General features: G+C 42.9%; 1 non-coding gene across 1 annotated transcript; it reads right to left on the bottom strand.

Moving 5' to 3' along the window:
- Positions 1-13,038: 13,038 nt before the first annotated feature.
- On the bottom strand, positions 13,039-13,144 carry LOC141625484 (small nucleolar RNA R71). The gene has a single exon (XR_012535263.1). It is a non-coding gene; the product is annotated as a small nucleolar RNA R71 (small nucleolar RNA).
- Positions 13,145-13,947: the final 803 nt, after the last annotated feature.

Raw genomic sequence — 13,947 nt, 5'->3', positions numbered from 1 at the left:
AGCCCTCTTTCTCCTTTTGCGTCATCACCTCCAAAGTTCTTATGTTGGTTTGAATCTCAACATTGTCAAGATAGTGCTTACGAACTCCACCGTAATATCTTCGAAAGTGGGGAAGTTCTTGAGGTCAAGATTGTAGAACCAAGCCTTTGGGTGTTCACCCGAGATTGGGCGAAAATTTCGAGAGCATATCAAACAGTACTCCCTTCATGCTAAGTACCCTTTATAGGCCTTAACATGGTGGACTGGATCTTCGGTGCCCTTGAACTTTGGGATGTCGGTGAGTACCATGTTCGTGGGCAACTTATCCCGAATCGGGGCATAGGCCCTAGCATTCTCATAGTGGATGTTCTTCCCCAGGGAGAGCTTCAAACGGTCCTCGATGAACTTGAACCGTTTCTCCAAATCGATCGAGGTGGGGTAGATGAAGAGGAATCTTCAACCAGCTTAGACTCGATCACATCCATTCGGGTCATCATGAGGTTCACGGCCTCCGTGAGCTTGTTGATAGCATCTTCCATTGCTTGACGTCGGGTTTTTGGCGGCCTTTCTACAAGAAAACCCCGTACTGAGTCAATATTTAAAGTAAGAGCCCCTGCACACTTAAGGACACGACCCTAACTTGACTTGAACAAAGACTCGACTTGAGATTGACTAACCAAAGGTTCGACTCACGGTTTGATTTAGACGTTGGTTCATTTTAGACTCGACAAAACGACATGACTCAAACTGTCATAACTCGATTCTAAACTGGACTTGGTGTGACTAAACCCGTGATTGGGCTAACATAGCCCATGGGTTCATATGAAACGTCCTAAAGGGCCTAGCTTGGACGTTTTTTGTGGACTATTCTAGACCAAAAGGTTGACCAACATGACTCAAAGCCCAAGAGGTGAGTTTGGGTGACCCAACAAGGTCGTGTTCTAGACTCTTAGAACGAAACATGCCCGGCCTAACACGGCCATGACCCGGACACGACTCGACGCATTTCATGCTTGGTTGAGGTTCGAGAAACATTTTGGATTGATTTTGAAAAACGAAGGATTGATTTGAAAATGAGATTTGAAATGGGCAGCATGCCGCTATAAAAAGCTTGTTTTGGGCCGAAATTCTAGTCCTATTTGGGCAGCATTCCGCGTTTTTAAAACCATGCTATTTTGAAAATAAGTTGTTCAAAAGTTCGGTTTTGAAAAGGATATGGGAATTTTCGAAAAACAAGACTCAGGAAAACACATTGCACATTGTCATTCTCATGTTATAAGGATGTATGCTCCTAGACACCTCTAAGTCTCGGCAAGTCTTCTATAAGAAGGTCTATGCCCTCCATCCTTTTGCGGTCTTATAGAGCAAGGTGTCTTAAGGTAAAGTACCTAGAAGATCGTCCCCACCCTCAAGAACCACGCGAGGCGAAGTGGAAGCGAGCAATGTGCGCTTCCGGCATAGTGGGACGTCGCCCCCACGCATCACGAAGAAACGCCGGGACGGCCCGGCAAGTCCTTAAGGGTTTATGCATGAATCGTAGCACTATGAGTAATGTTTTACTTTCCAACACTTTCTTTTCAAGTTTCACCTCGGAGGAAAAGACCCTAGAAACAAAGTGTAACTAGTCCTCTTTTCCCAAATGTGTCGCCAAATGTGGACAAGGCCCTCGGGAATCTGCTGTCCGCGGGATCCACACTAGGCATAATCGACTCGAGGTTCTTTCGAATCGAATTAAGACAAATTAGAGTCGCCACCAAGTTTTTTGGGAACTTGGAACCGTTCAAGTCAACTTTACACCTTTCATCGAAAAGCATAAAGCCAATCGACTACGAGTGATTAAAGATAAAGACTTGTACCCTATATCACTCGATTTGAATGACTCTCGTAATCCAATGGTATTTAGACGGATCCACAAACCATAGATCTTGAGTAAGGGGTGAGGGTACGTGTTGGGAAGCCCATGAGGACACCCAACCCCGCCCGTCAATAACGGCCTCTACTAAGTCAAGTGTCGGATTTCAAACAAGGTCATAGCTACTGCGATATATGATATGCAAACGTTGTTTTAACCCTATCATGTGACAACAATTTCTATGTCGTTTTAGATGCAACTAAACTAACTTTGTAAAAGTTGTAATTTAGCATGTGGGTTGATTAATCTAGCAACATTCAAACGAAACACGCAAGGCTTGATGGGGAATGGGGGAGCCGTTGGGATCTACCTATTACAAACCAGGCATTTCATGCCGACACAACAACAAATTAGAGATACAACTCGATCTAAATACAAATGCTACATACAAAACAATACACGACGACACACACGGCCGTTTGGCCTAGAAAACCGTGCACATGAGGGGTGGCCCACGGCTCACATGACCCACGGCCTTGGGTCACTCCTCGTACTGCGTGCTCGCGCTTAATCTCATCGAATTAGACATAGGGCTACGCACCAAAGCATGCATTAGCATAAACCGGGCCATGTTGCTTTAGACAACATGCGGTTTACTACGCTCCTACAAACATTGGGGAACAACCGTCTAACCAAACAAGACCAAGGTTTTTAGAAATCATTTGACTCGATAAAAGAAAACAAACTTGAAAGATTACAACTCGATAAACCAACGATAAATTACAAACAATGAAACAACGAGAAAACAAACGGTATAAAAAACAAAACGAGAAAGGTAAAGAAAACGGCCACCTCACGGCCCAGACGAGGCCAACCTAGTTCCTAAGTTAGATTCATTGGTTAGATCGAATGATTGCGAAAAGGGATAGGAAACAAGTTAGAAAACGAGTAAAAAACGATGTTGATTGATTGTCGCATGAGGGTGCATTCTACACGGCCTAAAGGGTCTAATTAGGTCAAATATCATAAGATTAACGCTTACTCGTCGAGTGTTAATAGGAAGGTGCTAATCACGCACTCCTATGCTAGCGAGAAATCAAGTGATAAGAGAGATGCGTTCAATTATTTACAGAATTGTTAGTTGATTTTTAAAGCTATGTCAATGTACCCTAATGTGTCTAATTAGGTTATTAAATTAATTTAATGTCATCTAAATACGTCATAGGTTAACAATCAGAGGTTAAACTAACATACAACGGGTCCTAGGGTATGTCGAATTGGCCGAAACAACAAGGGGGTCAAAAGCGAAGAGCGAAGTTAGAAACTCGTTTTATTTATGCCCTACCTTGAACACGAGGATATGTAAATGAGACGGGGGTGTACGACCGACTGATGTAGCGGTTTCTTTTCCCATCTCAAGTCAACGCGGGTGTTCATGGTGGTACTTTAACTCATACTCGGACTAACTAGTTTCATAGTTAATTTAAAACAATCGATAAACAAAACGAAAACAAACAAAAAAAACAAACTATAAAAAGAGCATAAGAAAACGAAATAAAAGGAGGAAAGAGAAGGGGATTTGATGCACCCTCAACCTACATGTATCGTTGACACCGTCTTGGGTCGTAATCGATGGTAGATTTTATCTCGAGAGGCCGTCGTCGACGAAGAATAAAGCAAACACGCGTTTTGGAAACTTTCTGGACAGCGATTTTCAAACAGTGATATCTCCCTCGTTTCACGACGAAAATTCGATCTAAAAGATGTTTTGGAAACTAGAAAGAGAGGAGAACAAGGATCTTAAAGCAACCCCTGCTCGTTTTGGGTTATTGGGCACGAAAAACGAGCACAAACAGAACTGGACAGACAAGAAGAAACCGCAAAAAAGAGTGTTATTTCACTGCTTTTTTCGAGGGATTTCGTGTACTCTCAAGGGCAATTTGGCTCGTAATTCTTTGTCTAATGTGTATATGGATGTTATGTGGTTGATTAGGAACAAGAAACTCGAGTTTTTATGGAGGTTTGATGGAGGAACGAATGGGTTTTCGAAGAGGACACACAAACAGTTTCAGTTTGTGTGTCGGTTTTGTTTAGGGTTTTTGAAGGATGTTTAGGGTTTGTTTCTGAGGTTTAAAGCTTATGGGTGATGGTAGGATGTATGTAGAACTTAGAGGAATGATTGTATGATGAAGGGGTGGTATTTATAAGGAGTTACAGTAGGTTAAAAGGGAGGAAGGGCAAATCGGGCTAGCTCACGGATGGCTGCTGTCCATCGACTTTTGTGAGGGTTTGAGGGGGGTTTTCTTGGTGATTAAGCTAGGATAATATGGGTAGGATACTAGGGTATGGGTTAGGGTTAATGGGTACGGGTCTTGGTAGTGTTTGGAGCGGGTTTGGGCTCGGGAATTGGCGGCCAAAACAGGGGCCTGTTGCGGTTTAATGCGGGCTGCTTGGGGTTGTTTTGAACGAGAATTTGGGCCATGGTATGGGGGTTCGAACGTGGGTGGATGGGTGTTGGTCTAGGTGGGTTAGTGTACTCGAGATTCGTGCCAATTCGTAAAGGAAACGGGCTCAAAAACCGAGCCAAAATCGAGCTCAAAAACAAGTACTCAAAACGAGTTTTCTTCGCTTTTCAAATCGATTTTTCAAATCAATTAATAAATTAAAACAAATGACTTTTCAAATCAAATATACTCATAAAATGATTTTTCAAATCAAATACTTATTTTATTTTCAATAAAATAAACTTAAGAAAATAAATTCAAAATAAAGCTTTAATTTAAATATCATTTAAATTAACAGAATGAATTTACTTAAAAAAAAACACTAATTTAAATATCATTTAAATTAATAAAATGAATTCACTAAAAAAACATTAATTTAAATATCATTTAAATTAATAAAATACTTCATCGACGACGCCCATTCTACCTCGTAAAACGAGCTCCAAATAATGACAATGACAACTAAAGAATACATGTGTCCTATCATCATCGGGTGTTTGTCGGGTTTTCTATAAATTCCAATATCGACGGATACGGGTATCTACAGAGCCCCCACTTTGACTGAGGCTTGGACAAGGCGAAAGTCAAAGTATACCCCAGGTCCCTTTCGACCTGAGGATTCTTCGGGTCGTTTATAGTCCATTAGACTTGCGTATATAAGCTCGCCAGCCATAAGAAGAGATCATACCTGAAACTTCGTTGGAGATCGACTCTTGCTTCTGTTACGTCGAAATATCATCGTTGGTCATCGACCCAATAAATTGCATAAATGGTGGGTTGAGCCTTATCCTTAGGCGCCTACGTATCCGTTTCTGACAGAATCAAACCCGCGTCGTAGTTCGGCAACTGCTGACACATGCCCAAAGTTTATCATCTGCTGGCGTTTGTCCAAAATTCATCATCTTCTGACAGAATCAAACCCGCGCCTACGTAGCCGATGTTTAACGCCCAAAGTACCAGTACAAGAAACAGCGTGGTCCCCAAAAACATCCTCAACAAAAACCTGAGAGCAAGCAGGACAGGGCCTAGATACCGTGAATAACGGAACACCCAGACGATACCCAAGCACACTACGGTAAGTCCTCCAGTTCATAGTTTGACCCAACCCCGAGATAGGAACCGCACGTAACCAATCAGAGGAGTGAGAACCCTGCTGAGACTGCCATAAAGCAAGCAGTCGTGGTGTCAAGGTGAAAACAGACTCTAAGGCAGCAGCAACCGTCGAGAAATAAATATCTGCCATTTTCTTCATAAGTTTGGGGGCAGCAATTTCACTAGGGTTAACAAAAATACCAGAGCCTGTAGTCGCAGTAAAAACCTGTGCGGCATCATCAAAAGCAGGGCCAGCAGCTACAATACCGGAAGGGCCGAGGAGCTTAGCCTCGCAAACCAAAGACCGCAAACGGGACGCAATAAAAGCATAAAATAAAACATCTCCCGCCGCATAGACACCAAGACCACCAAGATGAAAAGGGAAAGTAGCAAGGCGCCACTGCCAATCCCCAAAACCAGGCCAGACGCGGTGACAATACGTTCCAAGCTGGAACAAAGAGCGGCATCAAAAGGAAGATGGACAGACCCAAAAACACTAGGGGAGCAAGTACGAAGTGAGAAATAGAGCTTAGAAATACCAGTACAGGCTCGAAGTAGAAGCAACTCACATTGCGGGTCCTCAATCCTCGCAACCAAGTCCATTAGCTCAATGGTCTTAGTTACTCTCTTCACCACAATCTCACTGCCAAAACCAGGACAAGTCTTGACAGTCCACCCAAAATCGTAACACCACGCAATGGCCGAGAAATAGAAGGGGGGAAAACCCCAGGGAGCCGACTCTGGGGATCCTCAACAGGCCAAAAGACCTCCGTCTTTGGAGACATTAAGATGCAGTCCAAAACGAGGGCCATCCACCATAATCAAATCCAAGACCTTCCCTACCTCCAAAGTATCACCCACAATGGTGCCATCATCTAAGTACCATGCCTGCATAGTGAGGTCAAAAGTGTCCCGGATTTTTCATACTAAGGGATCCAAAACCAAAGCGAAAAGCAAAGGGCCCAACGGGTCACCCTGCTGAACACCCTGACAAGACCACATGCAGTGCTCCCCATAAAATAGACGGGCCGGGCTGGAATAACAAAACTCCACCCAACGGGAAAGAACTGGGCAACGACGGCAGACCTCCTGAAGCATGGTCACACGATCAACAAGGTTGAATGCATTCTGGGAATCAACCAGCAACATAGAAAGCCCCACCTTAGCATCCCGAGCCTCAATGAGCCGGTTCAAGGCATGCAAGATAGCCTCTCCTCCACCGGACACACCCACCCCAAACTGAAGCCCATCAAAATATGAAGATAAAGAAGAACAACCATAAAAGCACCAACCTTAGAGACAAGCCGTCTCCAGACCGTGCCAACAGCAATAGGACGAACCCCACCACCCGGTTTAACGAGTGGCGTGAGAGGGGCGCTGGCAATGTACTCACCCAGAGGAAGAGGACACCGACCCTCAAAAAAAAGATTAACCACCCTAGTAAGAGAAGTGATCAAATCATCAGAGATAGCCACAGCAGCGGCACTCAAACAGTCCATAAGATGCTGGGCACGAAAACTATCCCGCCCACAAGAAGTACCGCGTGGGAAGCTACGAATCATATCCAAAACCACCGTCGAAGAGGCAACCAGAGGATGATGATCTCCAGACAAAGGAGGCAAAGAAGGAGGCGGGGGCGACCGGATGCTTCTCACGCAAGGCCACAAGAGTGGCATCGGAGTAGGGGGCGACACCAGAGGAAGAAAGCACCCTGACAGCAGCAGTATAGTGGCCGTCACAAATCTTTCGCCGACATTGGCGGAGGTTAAGCTCACTCAAATCCAGATCCTCGTCCACAGTAAATGAAGAAGGACCCTCATCGAAATACTCCTGCAATAGCTGCAAACCACCCCCCCCCAGGACCCCCAAGCAAGGATAGCCCAGCAATACTCTCCTCCCCCGACGCCGACGCCGAATAGCAGTCCTACACTCATGATTACTCCGAGGAGCGAAAGTCTTAAGCAGACACAGCGGTAGAACAAGCAAACGAACCCAGCGGGAGAGATCACCAGGTAACCCAGCCACATCATCCATGGCCCCTTTCAAAGCCCGAGCAAACCCAAGACGACATTTAGGAGGAATAGATTTCACGGTGCGAAGGGCTAACGACAATAAACAATCAAGCGAAGATATAGATCACTGAACAAGCTCAATACTATCATCAGAAGAAACCGAAGTAGAAGGAGCCAAAGGTCTGGGAATACCATAAATATGAAAGGTGTAGAGGCCATCAACACACTCCGGATACTTCACAATATCACTCCGACTATGCCGACATCTAGCTCGAGTAGTATGGGTTTTAAAACATACCCCACACAACCAGAGCCCCATCGGTCTCAAAGAACTCTCGGCATTAGAATAAAAAGTCAAACTATCAGTAAGAGTCTGACGTGTAAGTTCCAACACCCCCTCATGACAATGTCGGTCCTGAAAATGCTTCTGCCATGCAGCCTTAGTACGGCCCTTACCAAAACCATCCCGACACGCAAGAAGACCCGAAAAGGGACAATGGTACCGCACAAGCTCAGGCATAAAAGAAGAAATAAAAGCCTTCCTCCACACATGCAAGGACCCACGCAACACCAAAAAAGCCTAAAATAAAATTACTCAAAAACGCAGCAGCATGAAGCAGGTCAACTCAGAATAAACGCAACAAGTCAACGCTGCATAAACCCCTGCTAACCTGCACCACGCTCAAACGCACCACGCTACAACACACCAAAACACCGAACCCAAGCAACCCCTAAACCAGCAGCGGCCACCACAGACTGAACCCTAAACACCACGACCCAAACAGACCGAGGAAAAGCAGCGGGCAGAAGGCATCACCACCACCGGAGAAGGCAGCCGAGGAGACACAAAGAGGAAAAAGGAAAACAGAAATGCCGAAAAAAAAACAAAAGGAAAGCCTTGACACAACGAACCTGACCGGAGACGACAGCCAGTGAAGATCGACGGCAGAAACAGCCAAGAAATCGTCGAGCAAAGCCGACAACAACCAACGCAGTAGCCGAAAACAAAAAGATCTCGAAACCGACAACCCCCGTCGACGTTCACCCGTCACAGATCCCTAACAGCACCCACACAGAAAACCAACAAACGACCACCCTTGACCGACGACGTGGGGTCTGAAGGTCGACCTGGGGTGGTTGTTGATGGTGCAAAGGGGCGGAAGGGACTGTAGGGTAAAGACCGCAAACCAAAAAAACCAACACGCAAACCCGTAACAAGACACCCTAAAACCCAACACCGGGAAACCTGACAGCCAACAAGATGATGGCCGGCGTGAGACAGGAGCAACGGTGTCGTAGTCGAGGGCAAGAGCATTGACGTCAGCAGTGATGATGACAGCAACTCGTTCAAAAATCGCCTTCTATTATTATTATTATTATTATTATTATTATTATTATTATTATTATTATTATTATTATTATTATTATTATTATTATTATTATTTTTATTATTATTATTATTATTATTATTATTATTATTATTATTATTATTATTATTTTTATTTTTATTTTTACTATTACTATTACTATTACTATTACTACTATTATTACTATTACTACTATTATTGTTATTATTGTTATTGTTGTTTTTATTATTGTTGTTGTTGTTGTTGTTGTTGTTGTTGTTGTTGTTGTTGTTGTTGTTGTTGCCAAACAAAGAAGCGAACTAGCTATTTCGATGCTCAACTATGGCATTGTACACACTATCCTTGCTAGAATCTAATAATTGAACTCCCACTATGTATTTGATTTGCTTTGCTAGGGTCTCCTGATTCCTCTCTTGGCCAGTAAAGACTCTTTGGGTTCGTTCATGCCAGAGGAAATGTACAGTAGCAGCCAGAGTGCAGATGAACCAGTTGGATGACCAATGCTTACGGTGTTTCCTACTCTTAAACCATCCAATCTCCTGCTTTAAATTCATACCCCTCCTGTTGATGCCAATCCAAGTGAGCAGACCCTGCCAAACAGCCTTAGCATAGATACAATTGAAGAACATATGCATATGACTTTCAGCAGCAGCTTTGCATAGGCTACACCTGTTGGGCATGATCGAACCCTTGCCTATAATATTGTCAACTATAGGAAGATGTGTTTCCAGAGCTAGAGAAATGGTAACTCTATGAGAAGGAATAATGACTTGCCTACTGATAGGTTCTGCCCAGGATACTGCAGGATGATGAGTCCTGAAAAGTTCATATCCTTTAGAGAAAAGAAATCTGCCATTGCTGACACAGTTCTGAACTAGCAGTTGGGCTTGGTGAATGCCACCTGCAATCTGAATACAAGCATCTCGAGTCTTCAATATCCCCTTCAAGCTATCAGGGGAATAATATTTGATGGGATTATGCCAAACATCAGTTCCTTTGAAGGAATAACTCTTGATCCATTGAACCCAGTAGCTGTCATCAGTGTCGTCCAGTCTCCAAACCCACTTTAAGAGCATTGCTTTATTCTAGGAGAGCAACTCTTTTAACCCAAAACCTTCTTCTCTCTAGGGAGCACAGATTGCTTTCTAACTTTTGAATATCATCCTTCTATGACCTTCCTGAATTTGCCAAAAGAAGTCCTTACTCCTTTTGTTGATAATTTTAATCACTCCCTTATGTAAAAGGATACTAGCACACCAGTAGTTTTGAAGGCCAAAGATAACTGATTGAATCTGTTGAAGTTTACTAGCATAGCTTAAAAACTTTGTGGACCAATGATGAATAGCATTCTGCAGTTTGGTTATAAGCATACCAAAATTGCTGATGCATAATCTGGATGCATTAAAGGGAACACCCAGGTACCTGATAGGAAATTCTTCTTGCTGGAAGTCTGTGAAAGCAAGAATGGCCTGCTTGACCTGCTCATGGACTCCTCCAAAGAAGATAAAAGTTTTCTCAGGGTTAGCTTTTAAGCCAGAGATCCTACCAAAATGATCAAGAGTCTGCACAACAGCACTAACAGATGGCAAGTCACCCCTAGAGAAAATAATTAGATCATCAGCAAAGATGAGATGAGTAAGCTTTATTCCCACACATTTTGGATGCATAGAAACCTGAGGCAATTGACAAATCTCACGATGATATCTGGACAAAACCTCCATACTTAGCATAAAAATGTAAGGAGACAAAGGATCTCCTTGACGAACACCACTTCTCCCTTTGAAAAATCCATGACTGGATCTATTGACTTTCAAAGAGAACCAATAACCAGTGAGGCAAGCCATTATTAGCTTCACAAAAGCAGCAGGAAAGTTAAAAGCTGTCAAATATTCTCAATGAAAGACCATTGCAAAGTATCAAAAGCCTTCCTGATATCTACCTTTATCAAGAATCTAGGAGTAAGGTATTTCCTATTGTATCTTTTTACAAGGCCCTGAGAAAGCATCACATTCTGAAAAATGCTCCTACCTTTGACAAAAGCACCTTGTTCCCATCCAATAAGCTTAGGAAGGTCATACGTGCATTTTATATAGCCTTTTAGTCTTATATTGCACGTATTTCTATGCATTTTTGTACTGTTATGTATTGCAATATGCCCCGAATTGGCTACTTTGGTTTATTTTGTCTAAATTGCGGGAATGAACCTGAAAGTGGTGAAACCGTACTCTATTCATCCTATTTAGCATGCATAGTGAGGAGATGGAGATGTTAGAGCGAGAATTATGCCTTGAAGTGCGTGAAGGAAGGTTAAGGAAGTGGTCAAAGACGAGTTAGAAGCTGACTTTGAAGAAAAGCATTCGATCGAGAAGTCTTTTGGTTCGATCGAGTGGTTTGGAGGACACGAGAAGTCAATCGAGTACTTTTGTTTACTCGATCGAAATGCTGATTACTGGAAGTCCTCGATCGAGAGTTTCATTTGCTCGATCGAGAGGAAAAGCTGGAGAAGACCTCGATCGAGTGGTTTGAGTTCACTCGATCGAGAGGTTTTAGTCTTAGTTGGGCTTAAGTAACCCGTGTTGGATTTATTTCGTTAAACCTTTTATTTTTCCTATTTAAGCATTCACCAATTAGGTCATTAGTACGCTTTTTCATCTCTAAAAACACTCTAATCTCTCTTTTATACTCTTCACTGTTAAACTCTCCCTTTAATCTCTTGCTTGGACATTGGATTGATCTTTACGCTAGATTGCTTGAGATTGTAATCATACTCTTCTTCCTCAATCTTAATCTATTTATTTGTTTTCTTTAATTCTTGTTTTCTCTCCATATTAATTCTGCCCTAACTTGGTTTATGCATAATTATTGTTGTTTTACCATGCCTTTCATTAGTATATTCATTATTATTATTGTTGACGCCATTAATATGAGTAGCTAATTTCTCTTATGTCGGGATTAGGGAATCCATGGTAGGATTGTGACGATGTAGCTAATAGACTAGATGATTTATTTGTGAGAATCTGTCCCCATAACAATTTAACTGTAATATCGACGTAGTTGAGTGCACGCTTCTAAGTTACCTTTAATCTGGTTAATTTTACTCCTAGATCGGAAGATTGGATTAAATAGATCTGCTATGAACAGTAAACTACCCTAATGAGGACGGAAGTTAAGTTAGTGGAAATCTAGGGTAGAAAGTGGACCGGAAGGACCTTTCTTGTATCCCTCTCACAGTAGATTGTCTAGGCTATTTGCAGCTGAGTCGATAGACTACCCTGGTGAACCGAAATCCTGGCATGCTTTCTCTTATTTGATCATCTTTATCACATTTCTCTACTTTTATTTCTCTTGTTTAATTTCTCTTTTCCTTAATCATTTATTAGTTTAGAAACCAAAATCAAACTCCCATTTTGTGACCCAATAGACGAACCTTTAGCAGATATCTTGCCTTCCTGTGGATACGATCCCGACTTCCCTAGCTATATTAGTTAGAGACCAGTTGGTTATTTTTGGTAGGTATACGATTAGCCTGTCAAATTTTGGTGTCGTTGCCGGGGAAGCAATAGCCCTATCTCTTTTTGTTTTCGTTTATTTTTATCCATCTCAGGGAATTTTTTTATTCCTGGAGACAGTTCTCATTTATCTCTTTCAGTGTTGTGTATGCCAAGGTCGAACAGGTCGGAATTAGTCCCAGCTGATCTTGAGCCAGAAAGACTGCTTCGGCATAGACTCCGTCTGCAAAGAGAAATTCGAAAGGAAGACTTGAGTACTTTCGAACCCGAGCTACAACACTTCTTATTTGTAGAAGACCAGTCTTGTGAAGAAGACGATCTAATTTCTATTAACAAACCAGTAAAGATGCCTAACATTGCAAGTCACTCAGAGCCCAAAGCATCCTCGATTCCTAAAGGTTTTAGTCTCGCAACTGAGGACGGTAACACTTTCGATATCCGTCCGTCTTACATAAATTTGGTGGAAAGAAACCTGTATCGAGGTGTGGCGGGTGAAGATCCGCGAAAGCATATGAAAGTCTTTACTGACTATTGCTCTACTATTCCCGCCACTAAGGGAGTAAAGTACGACAAGATAAAGGAAATGCTTTTTTCCTTTTTCTCTGACTGACTCAGCCCGTGAGTGGCTGACTGATCTTGACCGGACTGCAGCTGGTATCACCAACTGGGAGACTCTCGCACTTGCCTTTTACAAAAGATACTTCCCTCCACAACGCACTAATCAGCTGAGGGGTAAGATTACTAGTTTCAAGCAGGCACCTGATGAGAATTTCTATGAAGCTTGGTGCCGGTTCAAGAAGTTGGTGAGGTCTCTTCCTTACCATGGTTTTGATCAGTGGTATTTGTGCAACCAGTTCTACAATGGGTTGTATGATGACCACAGAGCTATACTTGACGACTCGTCCAATGGGAGATTTCAAAAGAACATTGATGACGATAAGAGATGGGGCATTATTGAGGAGATGGCGACCCATTGTGCTGAATATGGGAACCCCATGGACGGAATTCGGACTGTTCACTCGGTCGATAACGCGATCGTGGCTCAGCTGGAAGCCATGAATGCTCTTTTGATAGATTAGAAATGCAAGCTGCTGGTGATCAACAAATGGTTCATCTGTTTACTAGACAGGAAACTCACCTGTGAGAGATGTAGGAGTAATGACGGTTATACAGCTATTGACTGTATGACAGACAAAGAACAAGTCCTTGCCTATCAGCAATATAGGCAAGGAGGAGGTTCTTATTACAATAATTAAGGGGCAGTCCATCCCAATTTGAGGTGGACAAGTCAAAATGTTCTTAATCCATCTCCTCCACCGCAGCAGCAACAAGCTTATGTCCCTCCTCATAAAGCTCAACAAGGCTTTCAAAAGCCTCCTTCTTTCCCTCCGCCGCATCAAGGAGCTTCATCTTCTAGTGGGGTAAGTGAGCTGACTGAGTTAAAGACAATGATTCAATCATTGACAAAGCAATTGCTGATGAGTGACCAACAGAAGAAAGCTTCAATCAAGTCACTTGAAACTCAAGTTGCTCAGTTGGCCGCAAGCCAATCCACAAGGAAACCGGGTCATCTGCCGTCCCAATCTGAGAAGAATCCACATGAGACGGTAAACTTAATTAATTTGCGAAGTG

The sequence above is a fragment of the Silene latifolia genome, chromosome X (genome assembly GCF_048544455.1).
Source record: "Silene latifolia isolate original U9 population chromosome X, ASM4854445v1, whole genome shotgun sequence".
Classification (NCBI taxonomy): Eukaryota; Viridiplantae; Streptophyta; class Magnoliopsida; order Caryophyllales; family Caryophyllaceae; genus Silene; species Silene latifolia.
This window is presented reverse-complemented; position numbering and strand designations above follow the sequence as displayed.